The sequence below is a fragment of the Amblyomma maculatum genome, chromosome 1 (assembly GCF_055883805.1).
Source record: "Amblyomma maculatum isolate TAMU_Amacu chromosome 1, ASM5588380v1, whole genome shotgun sequence".
Classification (NCBI taxonomy): domain Eukaryota; kingdom Metazoa; phylum Arthropoda; class Arachnida; order Ixodida; family Ixodidae; genus Amblyomma; species Amblyomma maculatum.
Window position 1 is genome coordinate 53,966,032 of NC_139344.1, and position 18,992 is coordinate 53,985,023.

General features: G+C 42.5%; 1 long non-coding RNA gene across 1 annotated transcript; it reads left to right on the plus strand.

The window, feature by feature from the left end:
- Positions 1 to 9,715: 9,715 nt before the first annotated feature.
- On the plus strand, positions 9,716 to 18,001 carry LOC146202394 (uncharacterized). Its single transcript, XR_014702120.1, has 3 exons — positions 9,716 to 9,879; positions 17,722 to 17,796; positions 17,955 to 18,001. It is a non-coding gene; the product is annotated as an uncharacterized LOC146202394 (long non-coding RNA).
- The last annotated feature ends 991 nt before the right edge of the window (positions 18,002 to 18,992 follow it).

Below are 18,992 nucleotides of genomic sequence, written 5' to 3' on the forward strand. Positions count from 1 at the left end.
CATGCAATTCCGGTTTCCTGAAGCTCATTTGGCTTCTTCCTTTGCAATCATCTCACATTCTGAAGCGATGAAGTTATATCACAGACACGCAGGGGACACTATAAGATGGGGCAGGAGAGCAAGGCCCTAGCGGCAAATATTTTGTGGCAAAACATTTCTTACCTCTATTTCTTAAATGAAACTGTTCATAAAATATAGTTCAAACTGGACACCCCACTCCATCTTCAAGAGAGACCTAAAATTTACAGCTGTATACATCCTACTTTTGCGTTCAGCTCTGCAAGAGATGGGCATGACAGTACGCGTATGAGTGCATACCTGCAGGTGAATTTAAGAAATTGTGCTTTGGTCCATCGACCGCCGTAGAACATCTGAGAGGCTATTAGATTTCCTGAGCGCGACACCGTCACAGACACAGATCTCCATTCGAGTATACATGTGCTTTGGACCCTTTGAAAAACATGCAACTGAGCCATAAGAACGTTGAAAGCACGAAACCTCTACAGTTAACATAGTTAAATACTGCTGCTTAGTGTTCATCAGTGGAAATGTCTAAACAAATTTTATTACAATTAATTGGGGTTCACATTCATCGTGTGAGACTGAGCTGCTTTATATTTCATATTTTGACAATAGGAGAGCGCATTAAACTGCAATTACCGAAGTTATGCTTTTTGATACATGTTGCTGAATCACAGAATAATTCAAGTTCGTATCAGAATAACAGGGGACTTATGCGGCAAAGATACTATCCGCGCGTATAAGCGATGAATACAATGTATGCAATTAGTTTTTTTTGCCGGACCCCAACTGAGGCTGTGATTGGAATGTTGGACGCACTGGGATTCAGCCTGCATTTTCTACCCTTTTAATTTCTTCATTTTCAGTATATTAATCAATAAAGACAAGAACTTCCAGCAAAGCCTCTTCCCACCCCCTTTCACCAAGCACACACACACATACCGAATGCGTCGAACAGGTGTCTGACACAAGGTTTTTCACATATTCTTTAAAAATTTGTATCCAGCAATATTAGAAGTAGAATTATCTTATTTGATAATCATTATACTTTCGGGAAATTCGTATCTGTGGAATCCAAGCCACTAGTGCTTTCTTCGGATATGGAAACAATACAACCAACGCAACCAGAACCATACAAGAATTAGAGTTTCATGATACTGCTTCAAAGTCGATCGAGAGCCTCTTTTCATGGAAATTTGAAGTAACAAGGACATCTGCATTAGAACATCTGTAACAAGAACATCTGCTCATTATATATTTTTTTTCGGGCCTCGGCCCGGCCTTCCCACTCGGGCCGGGCCGGACCTGGTTGGTCAGAGCTTTCTCTAGCTCAGACCGGGCCCGGCAATGTATCGGAGAAGCCTCATTGGGCTATGACGGGTAACGCAAAAGGCCGGTCCCGGCCTATAATTACGGTCAGTGAAGTGCTCTAATTACGACTCATCTTTCCCCTATTTTCCGCCTTTCCTTGGAAATAGACGGAAGGGTTTCTTTGCTGCAGCTTAAAATAGCAATAAGTCATCCTGAGTGACGGAAAAGTATTCGTAATTTCGAGTGCATAGGTGAAGAATCCCTATGGTATTTGCTGATTTCTGCTCGAACGACTCTCACACGGGACCTAGATTATCGTAAGATGGGCTACGAATCATTATATACTTTTACGTAACTAGCTTCGGTACAGTTCGGCAATATTCTCTGGCATCATCCTGTCCTGGTAGTGCACAAACTTTTCGGAATTCGCCGCAACAGCGGCAGTTTAAACATCAAAACCGTCCGCACTGCATTGCGTTCAATGCAGCCAAACGGAGAGTGGGACCCAACAAGGCACCCTACGCGGATCAGCGTCCAACTTACATTTTAGGAGCTGCGCGCTTAAAAGAAAATTAGCTGTGGTGGCTCTGCGTGGAATTAATGTGAATTGCATTGCACAGCCTGGACCGTTAGCAGCCACCCAAGGCGCTTTTGGAACGCGCGTTTCACATGCATCGGGTCTTGACGCCTCGTAGGGAAGGATAAAGGAAGCATATTGCTTCCCGGTCCCGCAGCAGAACCTTGCCTCAAATGGAAGCTTGACTTCTAGCTGAACCGCTTTTCGACTCTTCTATTTGTTTTCCTTATCTGCAAGCGGCGTTCGCTTCTACAAATGGCCCTGTCACTCTTTCTTCCCCTTTTCATTTAAGCGAGAAAGCAGGATGAAAGAAGACCGCTGACGGCACTGTGAAAGCCTGGTCGCGGGCGCCTTCCGGCTGCCGTCGACTTAGGTGATCTCTGGCACACCAAGGGCGCCTCTTTAAGTGGCGTCTTTTTTTTTTTTTTTTTTCGATGTTCAGTTCAGTGACCTCGAGTGTAGGGGTCAGGGATTCTATGGTGAACAAAAGTAACAACATTCGTAAAGCAAGCAGGCAAGCAAGGTACACTGCTGCAGTGTACACTGCCGGATGTCGTTTTTCTCAGCGGTGAAGCGATTTCAACGGTTCTACGTGCAGGGCGCATTCTCTGCCTCGCGTGCAGAACCCGTGGCCACCCGTGGCCACCCACACCGCACACCATCTTCCGGTGTGGCTAATGGATGCCGCGGGACCAGGCGCCGCACAACAAAAGGCGTCGCGGCACTTATGACAGCTTTCCACCTCAACATTTGTGTACGTTTTCAAAGGCAGTACCACATGCAGCGCTTGAAAAGGGGCAATGTCCTTTCCCAAATTAGACGTTTTACAAATGCAAGAGCCAATAATATAACTGCACAAGAATGCTAAATTGGGCGAGTTGGTGCATTCGCATTTTAGGAAAACGTAGCGCAAAGAAGACAAGTGTTTGTTTCCTTCTTTTTTTTTGTCCTTGTCTTTTTTGCGCTACGTTTTCCTAAAATGCCAATAATATAAGCTTTAACGCAATGATGAACAATGGATCGTACTATATATACCTATACACCCGATAGATTTGCACCGTTGTAGCGAAGAGATACCATTTTCAACCAGAACATAACTTTCGTGAAATTAAGTGTTCATAATAATTAAGCTACAACAGACATTAGAGAACGTAGGCTGTTAATTTTTCAACCAATTTAATTACCTTTCGTGCTGAAGCGCGCAATGCCCGAGTGAAATTTTATATTAAGATAGCAATCGACATGAAGGTAACAATTAACTGAGCGAATCAGTTGGTAGCAAACATATCTAAAAAAGGACCCGATAAGCTCACTAGCTCTGGGTTGTTCGTCGTCGCCATTAAAAAAAAAAAAAAAGATCCAGTAACAAATTGGAAGTTCTTCAATTGTGCAGGCTGCGGTGAAAACTTTAGTTTGAAATGGATGAATGTGAAAAGATAAACCGTAGCTGCCAAGTTGGGAAGTCTAATTATAGGAACTATCCGATTTCGTCAGTGATGACTCATCAAACTGTAGGGTATACAAAACTGTAAAATGCGCATTTTTATCATCTTCACGCGCAATTAATATTTCGAAAATCAGGCTGAATTCTCCTGCTCTAATTTCGCGAAGAGTGAAACGCATTGCAGCTCCTCAACAAAAACGAGTGTTCATCTTCGCACAAAAGCTGCTCAAGAGAGCATCCTGCAGGCGAGCAGCTCCAATATTAAAAGCGGCAGCTAAAATAAAAAAGTTAGGCGCAGTGTAGCAGACGCTTTTACCGATATCGGGTTGTTGCTGTGCGTCAGTTGTTTTCACGTAAATGCTATATGCCGAAATTACTTATGCGTTTATATTGTTTTCGGTCTAGAAAGAACCGATTTCGACGTCTGTACGCTTTAACGAAGCGCGCGCGCGCGCTTTCATGTACGCTTCTGCGAGTGACGAAAAAAAAAATAAATAAGGAGAGAAAGAGAGAAAGAAGCCCGCGAAGGACCGCGACAAGTGTAGCAACTTTTTTCGAAAGCGCAGTGGGTGGGAGAACAAGGCCCGCTGAGCTTACTCACTCCCCACTCCCCTCTTTCTGCCGCGGGCCATTACGCTCCTTGCTTGGCGGCGTGGGCCACCAAAGCAGTTCCGCTCCTCGTTCTTCCTTCCGCTCTTCCTTTTCTCCTTCTCCCCCTCACTCACGGTCCCGTTTGGAGCCTCCACTCCCGCCGCTTCGACAGTTCCTTCAATCGCTCTTGGGACAGTGCGCGCTCCTGCTTTCCGAGTTTCTTTGTTTCAGCCGTAGAGCCATCTAATCAGTTCAGTACATATATTTAATTCCCTCAAGACTGTGCGATTGTTTCTGTAGTGCCTGTAGGTTCTTTTTAAAATGGCAAGTCCCACATACGCATACGTTGTCTATCACGACGGCGCCAAAGCCATAGTTCCTGTTGTGCTCATCAAAGACTGCAAACCAACTGACGTGCATGACGTTCAGCGAAGCAAAGAAGTCTACTGGTGCTCGAAAGACGCTGCCGGCTGTGTTACAGAAGAAGGGTACTACTCTGGTGACGTCGTTGTTTTGGGCCGTAAGTATTCCATTTCTCACTTTCTGGAGTTTTGAAACTCCTCCAGTGACCCGTAGGGCGCTTGCCGCATATCGGCTTCCCTATCCCTGTGTTTGTGCACATATGCTGACGTGGGTTCCGATTCTAGTCAGCGTAAAAAAAAAATATTTCTGTTACGTTGCAGCGTACTTGTCAGAGCGTGTGCCTTGGCGCAGTAGTCATGCAAGCCGTCATTGGCATTGCGCGTTATATATGTTCATGGCAGTCTCTTGAGCAGAAAGGAAGCGTTGCCGACAGCGTGAGCGCCAGTCGGTTGTGTGGAAAATGCGTAAAGCGCTAACTGCATAAGGCGCGCGACGGGCTGAGGACCGCCAAAGCATTGCCGCTCGTCGCTGTCGCTCAGTTTCTGGGTTTTTAGAAAATTTCGCGTGTCACCCGGACGCAGCTCGCGAGGCAGCCAATCGTAGTGGGCTTTTAGGTGCTCAAATTCCGTTCTGGATTTTTCTCTCTCTTTTTCTTTTTTTTTTTTTTGCGTGTGACGTTTGTTTTCCTAGTCCAGTTTGGGCGAAGAACCTGGCGCCTGCACACGCTCACTTCGTCTGATCCGTGTATATATGAGTGCATCGAGACAATTTAGTAAAAGCTTGGAAGGGTAGAAAAAAAAGGCTGGTTTGTGGGGTTTAACGTCCCAAAGCAACTCAGGCTATGAGAGACGCCGTAGTGGAGGACTCCGGAAATTTCGACCACCTGGGTTTCTTTAACGTGCACTGACAGCGCACAGCACACGGGCCTTGCTTTTCGCCTCCATCGGAAAGCTGCCGCCGAGGCCGGGATTCGATCCCGCGTCCTTGGGAACAGTAGTCGAGCGCCGTAACCACTGCGCCACCCCGGCGGGGTAGCTAGATATTGTTAATTTTCGAAAGGAGCTGGAGAAAGTCACTGCTTGCAATGTAAGTCGGCATCGCAGTGTAGTAGTTTGGCAGTAGCGCACCGCTGCGCTGTTACCATTTAAAATGCGATGCGTTACAAGAAATTTAATCAGTGTTTTATCGTACTTCATGCTGTTTAGTGTTATAAATGGGATATAGCGTGATTACGCTCCCGTTGACCGAATGACAAGGCGGCAGTAACAGAGCAACGCTGAAAACGCGCCTCTCCGTCGCTGCCCGTCGTTCTAGCCACCCTACGTGCGGTATGCACCAGCGACAACGACAGGCGTTGGCTGCGGCGTCGCGCGACGGATCGCTAGGGGATGTCGCCTCATGCGGTTACCGCTTAATATCTTCATGTCGCTTTTGGATTAAAATTTAGTGACGCGCACGGAGTAGAATCTTCCTTGAAAATTCCGAATAGACTTTTATTAATTCATACCGGGTGCCCCTTGAACCAAGGGGTACAGAATAATATATTTGATCTAGTTCAGTGTAACCAATTGCATACAACTGCCAGCCTCCTTGTGCACCACAGGCAATTTTTTGTTTTGCAATTACTTAATTAGCTAATTGCGTTAATTTTTCTAACTTACTAAATATTCACCTTAGACCAAAAATGTGAATTGGAAAGTTGTAGAGCACCTTAAGAAACCCCCATTCCATTAATTCCGATAAAGAAAGTCTCACGGTTATCATTTTTCCCAGGCTCAAAAGAAAGCCCGCGAAATGCAAATAATACCACGTGACTAGCGCATTTGAGCGCCGCGATTGTGGTGCTCTCAGTCGTAGTTTGAGCGAACGAAATCAGCTGCGGCCGTGACCCGATATGGTCACGTTGCAGCGGCAGGCTGAAATGTTGGCGATGGTTGGAGCAAGCTCGAGCTCGCCCGTCGCCACCGAGATACTTGGCAAGGCCTGCGCATCCCAGCAGCCTACGTCACGACAGGCGGATCGATTAAGTACTAGCAAATAAGGTGCGAGCGCGAATCAGTCGATTTACATGATGTCATCAAGCCTCTTTACCCAAGCGTTTACGCACAGATTCAGTGGATGATACCTTATCACTCATCCGCTTGCCGCGACGTTTGCTCGCTGCTACTTACACCGTCACGTGGGCCGGCTGTGACGCGGGCGAAGAAGCCATCGCAGACATATCGGCCTGCCGCTTTAACGAGGCCGAAGAGACACGGGCGCAGCTAATTTTGTTCACTCAAACCACGACTGAGAGCACCACAATCGTGGCGCGCGAATGGGCTAGTTAAGTGGTTTTATTTGTATTTCGCGGGCTTTCTTCTGAGCCCGGAAAAAAAGATAGTAGTATACGTGATGCTTTCGATATCGCAATTACTGGAATGGGGGTTTCTGAAGGCGCTCTCTAACTTTCCCATTCACATTATTGGTTTAAAGTCGATATTTAATAAATTAAAAAAATTAACATAATTAGCCAATTAAGTAATTGCGAAACAAGAAATTGCCTGTAGTGCACAAGGAGGCTGGCAGTTGTATGCAACTGATTTCACTGACCTACCTCAGATATATTATTTTGTAACATTTGGTTCAAGTTAGCTGGGACACCCAATATAATGCGTAGGTGAACTGGGCAGACAAAAACCTTCTTAATTTTTTTTTATTCAACTTCAAAATTTGAAAGTACTGTTTTAAGGTATAGCATAAAAATAATGTCCATGGAGCTCAACCCAAATGTGTCCAGGTAATATAACATGTTCTTTTCATTTTGCAGTCACAAAAGGCGACCTTATAAAACGAATGCAAAAGCGAAACATTGCCATCCCTGACAACATCTTTGATGTCAGTGGAAGCCATAAGACGCCCAAAGACACTCCCAAAGTGAGCTTGTTTTCAATTATTGCTTGTAAAGAGTGCAAATTATTCCTTGTGTTTTTACTAGATATGTTCTTGTGGTAATTTCTTCGCTTTCTATCTTCTTTTTGCAATCAGATGAAGATGTCAAACAAGGAAAAAAAAAGAAAAATTGCTGTGGCAAAAAAAAAGGCTCTGAAAGACATTGCAGCCAAAAAATGGAACACTCCAATCTCTGAATCAAGCGACAGTGATGATGATGACGAGGAGTTAGTGCCAGCTAAGTGGGTGCGCATAGCAGAAAAAAAAAATGCAGCACTGAAGGGGAAGTTACAGGCCAATGAACGCAGCCGCCTTGAAGAAGTACAGCATAACCACAAGTTGCAGGACCTCCTGGACAATAGATTGAGTGAGTGTTGTAATTGCCCTTTGGGAATTTAATGTGAGGAAAACAAGTGTGCTGTCACTTGCATAAAATGTGATTAATTTTGCTGATAAAATGTAAAAACATGTTTCAGTAATTTCCTATCTTTGCAAAAATTAGAACATGGTTTATCTGTAGCTGTGGCAACAGTTGAATATCGTTTTGGTTCAAGCTAATGTGCAATAATAACTTGAGTGCACATTCCACAGCACGTGTTCAAATGTGTTGCCTGTAGTAACTGTAAAGATACAGTGATGTACATATACTTTCCACAGAAAAACTGGAGGCAGCCTTCAGCGAGGCACTAAATGGACGTAGGGAGCTCTCAGATGCACAGCAGACCTTGGAGGTATGGAAAGGGGTTCTTCATGAAAGTTGGGTCTTCTTAAAATAAGGATATTGCAATTCTGAAGCTTATGGTGTGAAATGTGCTTTGAGTCTGACGTTATGAAGTTGCTTTATTATTTTTAAGTATGAAAGCAGATATGATTATCTAGCAGCTTTTATATTGATCCACATTTCTTCATTTAAGCAGCACAGCTGAAAATGAGCAGGCTGTAAGGACTTCAAATTTCTGTTCTGTTCTCTAGAATAATGCACGTCAGTGAACATATCATTGGCATGTGGAGTTTGTCTGAGCCTAGGAAATAATTTTCAATTTTGTTTATATGCCGGTTAAAATTTAAATGTCAACCATTTACTATGACATCATAGATACGTCCAGAAATCACATCGGCATATTGTTATTCGTTCCACTTTGTATTCAGTTATCTTTCTCCCTAAAATCATTACAGGACTAATTCCGGTCAATATTGACTTAAAAAGTATAAAGAAAGTAAAACATATCCTGTACGTTTACCTTGGGCTTGCAGATTGTTGGCTCCTTTCATTGAGGTCATGTGAGGCATATAAAAATTGCTATGCATTATATGCTTGTACCCTTGTCATTTTAACCCCCAGGGCAGGTTTTCAGGAACTTCCAGTTATTTCAAGTGAAAAAGCAGCAATTTTATTGCAATTTGTGCATGCATCATATTACCACAACATTGGTTTAACATATCAGTGATGTCATAGCCAATATTCATTGCTTGAAAGTGCAACAGAATTTGAGGGGAAAATTAAACTACATTTATTTGGTGGACATAGCCATAGTTCTTTAGGTTGTCTATACCAACAAGAAAAAAAAAAAAAACTTTTAGCTTCTGATACAAATTGCACATTATGTTCAGGGAAAGAAAGGATTTTTTCGAGAGAAGTGTTATGAAAAGAGAAATGATAATTGAAGCCTTTGGTTAAAACAAGGTTACGTAATAGTGATTGGACCAGCATGCTTTAGTTGATGTATGTTGAGCAGTTATAGCAATTATACTGCTCTGCAGCAACATTTGTGCACCAGTCTACAGCATGTGAAGAGTGCACTGGACGAAATATTTCAAATCTCAAGAGGGCATGCAGACTAAAGCAATGCTTTAACATGCATGTGCTTTGCAGTGAATTTCACACTTCAAAAACATGGCTTGAGGCCATGGCTTAAGCTGCCAATCAGCCTTGGAGCAAACCACTTAAGTACTCTGGACCAATGTGAGAAGGATTGTATGCTGCATGGTGTACTTCCCTTGATTGCTCCAATAATGCAGTTCCACCTGAGTGAGGCGTTGATTTGTAACTGAAATATAGAACACCATGTTTACAGTTTTTTTGTTTTCTACTAACAAAAGTGGGTTGCATAGCATATGCTCAAATTTGCAATGGATCCTCAAACAATATATATGGGCAGGAACACTCCTCGAGTACACTAGACAAATACTATGTCAAGCACTGTATCCTTTCCTTGCATTGTTGTGACTTGTATGTGAGCAGTAGTTTATGCATGCATGGATGCAGACAATTTTCTTCATTTGCATGTCTGCATGCTAGAAACATGCAGTGCATTTTAAAGCTGCCTTTCTCACTAACTGCTTGCTTTTATGCTAGTTATCCACGAGGAATAAGGCATGCATTATTGCAGCTGTTATAAAACATAACATTCTTCTCGCTTGTGAATATTAGTCTATTCAGGACTTTGTGCCGCCAAGTCCGGGAGGTGCCCGAGATGATGAAGGTGCAGCAGCTGGACAAGTAAATAATCAACCACTGCCTTCAAGGGAGAAGCCCACAGCTGCAAGAAGTCTGAGCCAGCTGGAGGCATGGTCGAGCTGCGTCCAGCGGCCCCAAGACCATCACTCGGAAGCACACAGAGCTCTACTCTCAGAGCCTCAAGTAAGAGGCTTTGAAATTTGAAGGTTTGGAAGTGCTTTTGGAATCTGCCTTTATGCCAAAACATTTGTGCTTTGGTAAAGAGATATTCATATGTAGTACAGGCTTGACAATGTGAAGGTGGTGTGGGAGAAGCAGCTGTTCTTTTATTATAGTGACATTTTGCCTAAGCTGTATGTTTGTCCATGATGTTTATCTAATGCAAATTCAATAACTAATAGGAGGAACTTGATATGTGCCTCGTCTGCATTGACTAAACCACTTTTTTGGTGTAGTTCTCTGTGAACTGTGGCTCATGCCTGACCAGGTTTATCCCCTTTCATAAAAACTAATTTCGTTCTGTATTCAAGACCTAATTTTCTACTTGGGGGTAAACCATAAACATAGCTGTTAACTATTTTCTTGGTTTCTTTAGATCCTCGACAACCTTGTGAAGTACCTTTTTCTTAACATGCTCTTTAGAAGTCAAAACAAGTACTGAATCAGCTTCACCGACGAGGAGACGCTGAGTCATGTTTCTTTGGCTGCATATTTGTTAAGGAGTGCAAGGAGGCTTTTAAGAAAAAGGTACTATTCTGGAAGGTAGAAATACTAGAAACAGTCAAAGGAAAAAAGATGTCATTCAGATTGTTCATGGCTTGCGTGCAAGTTTAAATATATGTGAATTTTAAATAGAAGGCAAAAGTAAGCTCTTGGCATAGAATCAAGTAAGAAGGCTTGAATTATAACTGAAAGAGAAGTTGAATAACCATAACATGTAATTTTGCAAGGTAGGCAGACATGATTAATGCTCCTATGACTAGTTATTGAATTTGCATAAACAAGTCTGTAGCACCATTCTGGATATTTAAAACGCTACATACCTCCTTCATCCATCTTGGCTTCAAATTTTCATGTATGTAAATGTCAACCTCTGCTTGTCAATGCACACTTCTTGTTTTGAGACATGAATAAGCCAAATGACAAGATAAATTGAAAAGGTATTTCATGCTTCTACAAGAGTCAGCACTTTGGCCATGCTACTGTGTCAGTCAGGTGCATGTTTTTCCTATCACCATGAGACAATCCATTAATATGGTTGTAGGAAACTTTACTCTCTCTGAAACTTGTTTGCAGTTTAGTGGTGTCCTTGTGTGTGTGCATATATTCAGGCAAGCTCAGAATCATTTCAGTGAATGCTATTTTTTTCAGCAACACTTTTTTGTTTGATTGTGACTCCTCTCTTTTCCTTGTTGCGTCTTTTTTGCAAAGTTTGTGTTTGACAATAGTTTCCAAAAAATATCCTATTAGGACCTTAGCAATTTTGTATTTATGTTTTCTGTAATGACTTTTTCTTTCTTTCAAATTTATTTTGTATTATTAACAAAGGTTCTATTTATTTTCTTCCCTTCGTTACTTTGTCTTCACTGCTTCTACATTGGCAAAAGATGAAATGCTGAGATCTTTGCTTATCGTATACAGCGAATATCAGTATAAAACATATGAAACAGTTAGTAATGAACTGCCAAAATGTATTTAGAACCTGTTGCCACTGCACTGGATATGTTTCACGCATTCTCAGCAGGTGCTAAAACTTAAGGTTTAAAATGGAAAGGAGATCTCTTCAGGAACATGTAAATAGTTACCTGAGATGTTGTGTTAGGTAAACGAGAACAAATGTATTCAGAGGAATAGTTAACTACTTTTAACTAGATGCAGTCAATGAGGACCGTCATGACAATAACTTGCAGTTTAAAGCAACAGATGGGATACAGGATTAACTCCAAAAAGTTTTCTTCATTTCAATAATTAATTTGCGCTTGCATTAATGAGTCAATTGGTATCTTAGCTGACAAGCATCTATATAAGATTATTAAACATGAATATCCACTATGACTAGCAGTTCATTTCTGAAAGAAATTTTTCATCTTCACCTTTATATTTCAAAAATCTTTAAAACTACTTCCTTTAGAAACTATGAGTTTTCTAGCTGGAATGCACAGCTTACAAGCAGTGCATCTATGTTGTTCCCCACAATCTTTTTTTGTCTGTAGCTTGTATTTGCAATAGCAGTGACCTTGTGATAGAGCACCCAGCCACTTCACATTATGGAGCTAGGTGCTTGGTTTGATCCACCACACAGCCTGGTACTCACAAGCTTTCTCAATAGGAAAAATGTTTGCTCCTGCCTCATGCTCAAAGCTTCTGGGATGATATCCATTGAAAATGGCATTTGGTCAACCCACCCTTCACTTGGTGGATGAAATTTTGGTCTCTCACAGAGAGCTTAAATTTCTATAGAGAGAACAGGGAGTTGACCACTCTAAACCGATATGGTGGCATTGCAGTGGAGATGGTCAATCTTGTCTCATAGAATTGCTGCTTGACTTGCTTGGTTTGGAATACAAATATTGCATACATCAGTATGAAACAGCAATGAGACAGGGTTGAAGGGGACCTTCAGTTCGCAAGCCGATCCAAAGGTTCGACAAGCAAACTTGTCTTTATCTAGTCAGCACAGTCATCACTGGCGCTCTGGAGACCTCTGGGCCGCATAGTTACACACAAACACAACTCACACACACACAAGAGATTACAATAAGATGTTCAGACCGATGATGCGCTCACTTCCAACTGGCTGTTATTTGTGATATGAAGAAGAAGAAAGCATCACAAAAAGACATAACGGTACAGTAAGAAGAAGAAAACAGAAGATTCAGAAAAAATGTGAAGAAAATTCTGGAGGAAAAAATAAAACGAAAATGGCGGCAAATTGCACCTATCTTCTTGTCACAATTGTCTGAACGAAGCAGTGTCCCTTCCTGTTGAGCGCCACAGACTGAACACTCACACATTCCCCTTCTTCACCCAAAATCATCTCCAATGCTTCGATAATCTGTCTTTTCAAAGTGTCTTTTGTGCGAGCCAGCACATTAGTTTTGGTGAACCTTGCTACACAATAGTTACCCTTCGAGCCCTTTTGAGAGTCTTCCGTTTTACAATGAGAGCAATGGGTCGCCAGGTTTCCCGGAGCCTACAATGCGGCACACAAATTTCTGTGTTCTCATAGCCTCTCATTGAGGCATCGGCCTGTCTGTGCCACATAGGCCTTCCCACATGTCAGGGGAATCCTGTACACAACACCTCTGCGGCAGTTGACAAAGCGTTCCCTATGCAGCACGCCACATCCTTCCTTGGTCTCACTCGTTCCGTTCTTCCTCCTGCACATACTCTTTAACTTGTTTAGTGTAGACAGCTAGACCCTAATTTCAAATCGGCTCGTGATCTTCTTAATTCAATGCAAGATGCCATGTACATAGGGCAAGACAACCACCTGTCTTCTCTTATCCCTCTCTTTCCACTCTCTTGTTTGGGGTCGCATATTCTTCAAACAGCTTTCAGCCGCAGGTAGCAAGATGCTCCTCATGATATCCACTTCTTTTCAACTTCTCAATCTGTAGGTCTACACTCTTACCTATCAGGTACGGACAGGTTTGATCAATGCCTGCTATAAACACGAGACAGCTAGCCCCCTCTTGATCAACTTTGTATGACCAGAGTCGTAAGGAAGAAGGTCTTTTTCCCCTCGTGTCCTATAAAACCAACACGTATGGTCTTCGTGGAGCACAAGTCGTATATCCAAGTACTGGATCTGTGCATTCTCTGGTAGCTCAAACGTCAACTCAAGCCTCATATGTGCATTAGGAAATAGTGCCCCAGTGCTCTCAACTTTGCTCTCCGTGTATTCACCATACGGCAGGCAAACCAAAAAATCATCTACATATAGGAATGCCTTGGCAACTCCAGCTTCCTTCATGATTAAAAAGTGTCCTATCATCCTTGGCAAGGAATAGGTCTCTTAATATAGGAGCAATAGAAGATCTTATGCAAATTTCATCTTCTTGCTCTAGAACAATTCCTTCAAATTCAACATACAAGGATCGGAGGTATGGCTTCAACAGACCTAAAAAACAGTCAGTGGTCATTCCACTTTCATTTTGGAACTTCACTGCGCCGTAGACATCAATTGCTTCTTCGACAACAAGGATGGCCATACGCTGTGGAATGTTGTAAAACAGATCTTTCGCGTCAACAAAGAAACACCTGATAGGTGCAGCCTGTTGAAGAAATTCAGTCAGCTCATCTGAATTACTCACCTGGGAGGCAATTGATGTACCTCTGAAGAAATGAAGCTGCACGATGCTGCCATGTGGAAGACCCCCTGTTGGTGAGGAATTCAGATGAGCTGATTGAATTTCTTCAACAGACTGCACCTATCAGGTGTTTCTCTGTTGACGCAAAAAATCTGTTTTACAACATTCCCCAGCGTATGGCCATCCTCGCTGTCAAAGAAGCAGCTGATGTCTACGGTGTAGTGAAGTTCCAAAATGAAAATGGAATGAGCAGTGACTGTTTTTTAGGTCTGCTAAGCTACACTTCCGATCCTTGTATGTTGAATTTGAAGGCATTTTTCTGGAGCAAATAGATGGAATTTGCATAGGATCTTCAATTGCTCCTATATTGAGTAACCTATTCCTTGCCAAGTGTGATAGGACACTTTTTATACATATGAAGGAAGCTGGAGTTACCAAGGCATTCCGATATGTAGATGATTTTTTGGTTTGTTTGCCATATGGAGAATGCACAGAGAGCAAAGTTGAGAGCACTGTGGCACTATTCCCTAATGCACATATAGGGCTTGAGTTGACATTTGAGCTACCAGAGAATGCACATATCCAGTACTTGGATATACGACTTGTGTTCCGCGAAGACCATACGTGTTGGTTTTATAGGACACGAGGGGAAAAAGGCCTTCTTCTTTACGACTCTGGTCATACAAAGTTGATCAAGAGGGAGCTAGCTGTCTCGTGTTTACAGCAGGCATTGATCAAATCCTGTCCGCACTTGATAGGTAAGAGTGTAGACCTACAGATTGAGAAGTTGAAAAGAAGTGGATATCATGAGGAGCATCTTGCTACCTGCGGCTGAAAGCTGTTTGAAAAATATGCGACCTGGAACAAGAGAGTGTATGGACAGGGATAAGAGGAGACAGGTTGTTGTCCTGCCCTATGTACATGGCATCTCGCATTGTCTTAAGATCATGAGCCGATTTGAAATTAGGGTCACCTTGTCTGCACCGAACAAGTTAAAGAGTATATGCAGGAAGGAGAACGCAACGAGTGAGACCAAGGAAGGATGTGGCGTGCTGCACAGAGGACACCTTGTTAACTGCCACAAAGGTGTTGTGTACCGGATTCCCCTGACATGTGGGACAGAGAGGCCGATGCCTCAATAAGAGGCTATGAGAACACAGAAATTCGTGGGCCCCGCATTGCAGGCTCCGGGAAACCTGCTCACCCATTGCACTCGTTGTAGGCGCTCAACAGGACTCGAAGGGTAACAATTGTGTAGCAAGGTTCACCGAAACTAAGTTTCTGGCTCTCGCAAAAGACATTTTGAAAAGACAGATTATCGAAGCAATCAAGATGACTTTGGGGGAAGAAAAGGAATGCGGGAATGCTCAGTCTGTGGCGCTCAACAGGACGGAAGTGATACTGCTTCGTTCGGACAATTGTGACAAGAAGATAGGTGCAATTTGCCGCTATTTTCGTTTTATTTTCCTTCAGAATTTTTCTTCCTATTTTTCATGAATCTTTTGTTTTCTTCTTATTGTAACCTTACGTCTTTTTGTGATGCTTTCTTCTTCGCATCACAAATAACAGCCAGTTGGTAGTGAGCACATCATCGGGCTGAATGTCTTATTGTAATCTCTTGTGTGTGTGTTGTGTTTGTATGTAACTATGCAGCGCCAGAGGTCTTCAGAGTCATCTAACCAACTAGCCCGCACACAAGTATCACTGGCAGGGTTCGAATGTGCTTTTGCTTCCTAACAAGAAAAGCCAAAGAGGCAGGAGAATTTTAAAAACAAAAAACAGAGCAAGGAGCAAATGTTCTGAATGTTGGCCTGTTTGGCTTGTTTTGTTTGGAACACAAAGTTTGCATACATCCATTACAGTATGAAAGAGCATTGAGCAAGGGTTGAAGGGGACCTTCAGTTCGGAAGCCGATCCAAAGGTTCGTCTTCATCTAGTCAGCACAGTCATCACTGGCATGGTTCAAATGCGCTTTTACTTCCGAAGACGAAAAGCTAGGGAGGCAGGAGAATTTTAAAAAACAGGGCGAGGAGCGAATGTTCCCGTAAGTATGAATATCTGTTGAGACTGGAATCAGTGATCTCATGACCTGAAAAAGAAAATAAAAGGTGGCAGCAGCAGGAAAAGCTACAATGCTACAAGGTAGATGAGGGGTCAGCATCTAAAATATGCCTGATGCTGACATGTGTTTCTTGAATGGGGACATGAAGGAAACAAGCCAAGAGTTCAAAGAGAAGCAAAGAGAAATTCTTTTTTTTTTTTTTTGCGACACGTCTGTTCTTACATCCATCAGTCAACAAAGCACGCGGTCAGCCGCAAAATGAGTGTGTGGCCGTAGATGGTGCCTGCCTCGAACGCGGCATGATAAAGGGAACATATTGGAAACGAGGCTTGCACAACCAGACAAGCGCTGGCGCCCTGCCAAATTTGCACCCCCCCTTCCCTTTTTTGAGCTAACGCCAAGAGGTAAACATCAATGTTATCACTGCACAGTATTTTGGCGCTCTGCCTAGAAATACGCTGCGGGCTGCAGCAGCTTAAGGATGCAAGGGCTTTACAGCAGCGACAGGACTACCGTGCCAAAATGGAGGGATGCGCTATCGACTAACGCTTCATTTTTTTTAAATTCTGAGTGGCGAAATTGGAAGGTGCGTTCAGCATGCTTGGGGTCGTTACGCGAGTGTGTATGGTAAACTTACCGTAATGCAAATGGCTGTCGTTTTTTTTTTTTGAGCCCATTCAATAATTTGAACATCGGATAATTGAATTTTTATGCATAACTAGACCCATGAAGTTCGAATTAACTAGCTTTTACTTATCTAATCTATATATTTAGAACATTGGAACCAACAGAAATAAATATCCCCTCTGCACCATAACTAGCTTGTAAAACAATCAAAGGAAGTATTAATTGTACAATCCATTCACAGCACGTCTACACTCCCCCCCGCCCTCCAAGTTCCAACACACTGTAGCATAACTGCACATATTCTTAACATGTTTCCTTCTTATTACTTGTTACTTTGGTTTCCTCTTGAGTCCTTTTCTTCAGATATTGTAGTGTTTGGCAGGTATTTCAGTTAAGGTGTTTTGTTGATACTCTGTTCCTTTTTTTTTTTTTCAATTATCCTACTCGCCTCCTTCTGGAAAGCCCTTGATATCTATTCCCCTGTAGCTGTATTGCTTATCAGGGACCTTTAAAATGCCTGTTGCCTTTCAAGGAACCCATGTCAGCATCGAACCTGCTTTAGGTACCAACTCATAACCCCCCCCCCCCTTGGTAGCTTTTCCTGCTGCTGCTACTTTTATTTTATTTTATTTTCAGGCCACAGGATCACTGGTTCTAGGCTCATAGATATTCATACCTATGAAAAAATTCTTTTCACTGCTTTCCTGCTTCCCTCTCCCCCATCCCTGGTTTTTCTTCATTGAAAGCAAAAGCAGATTTAAACCCCGCCAGTGATGATTTTGCTGTCCAGATGAAGAAAAGTCACCTTGTACAAACGTTACCTCTACTTGCAAACTGAGGCTCCCCTGCAGCCCTTATCGAATGCCTCTTTCATACTGTGTAGACATCTTCTATCTTTCATTTTACCAACATCTGTTACAATAAGGTATGAAAGCTTAAGCACATAAATTTTCTTTTAAAAGTGTTGAATTTTTAATGTATTATTTTCTTGTTATTGATGCCAGTATTTTCAATATTTATTAGGAATCTCGACCCACAGCCATAACTGGCGGCAGCAGGACCTCACCAGTTCCACCACTTGCTGCGCATGGCGAAAAGGTAGGCTGTTTATTCAGAGTAAATTATTTCAAGTCCAGCTTTCTGTATTTTGATTATTAACATCTGGACTTCAGCACTTCTGTCAAAACTTTGTTATGGAGGTGCTGATTCATATATTAATAATCTAATACTGGCATCATATTTTGGATTTATTCCAGGATTCTCAGCCTGCAACCACTGCTTGCAGCTCTACCTCAGCCGTCTCACCATTTGTTGCACATGATGGAAAGGTAAGATCTTTGCTGATACATAGGTGATACCATATGTAGCAGCTTTTTTCTATTGCTACATGTTCCTTTTCCAACTTATACCCGTAATTCTCGAAATTAAAATCAATGGGTTGGTTTTTCCTGCAGGGTTTGCATGCTTAAGCAGATAAAGCATGTTGAGAGTACTTTTTTCTTGCAAGAGATCATGCTCATGAACCTTCGACATGCATGAGGAGCCCAAGAGGGCTGTACTGCATTGCTGTATTTGTGTATCATTTGTAATGCAAAAGCCTTTATTTTTTTATGAGTGGCATCACTGGAGTTTGCTGGCAGCATGTGTTGGCAGAGCCTGACATTAGATTGTGTCCTGATGGATAAATAAAGGGTCCCTGATATACTACTTGCAGTAAATTCTAATGCAAGAAATACATAGAGGTAGTCTTTATGAGTATTTGAGTCAGATTTGAAAGCTTTGGATAGAGCCAATAAGTTGAAAATTTGTTAACATGCTCCTGACAACTGCTCGCAACCAATTTAAGCAACACATCCCCACGTGCAAACATCCCTACTGATGTCATCGGGGCTGCTAGGCATACCCACTCATTAGATGCTCCCAAGTTACGTGTATTTGGCGGGGTGTGGTGGGGTGTCGTGATGCGTTTACTTCCTTTTTTTCTTCCTTACCGGCATAAGTTAAGGAGAGAGCATCATTTTCAATGGCCCATACATTCGGTGCCAATGAAGTTAGCTTAAAATCTTTTGCGTTGTGGAGAGGATGGATGGGGTGCATATTGTTTGTGTGCATTTTACAATTTTGATAAATAGCTTTTCAAGGTCCATTTAATAAAAAACACTGCCCCTAATGGGTTTCGAACCCACACTAGAACAAACAGATCAGCTTTCTTGGTCCAGGACTGTGATCACTATATTACCACCGCAGACGATCATGCCTTCTTTAAAACTGCAACACACTCTCATGCTGTACAG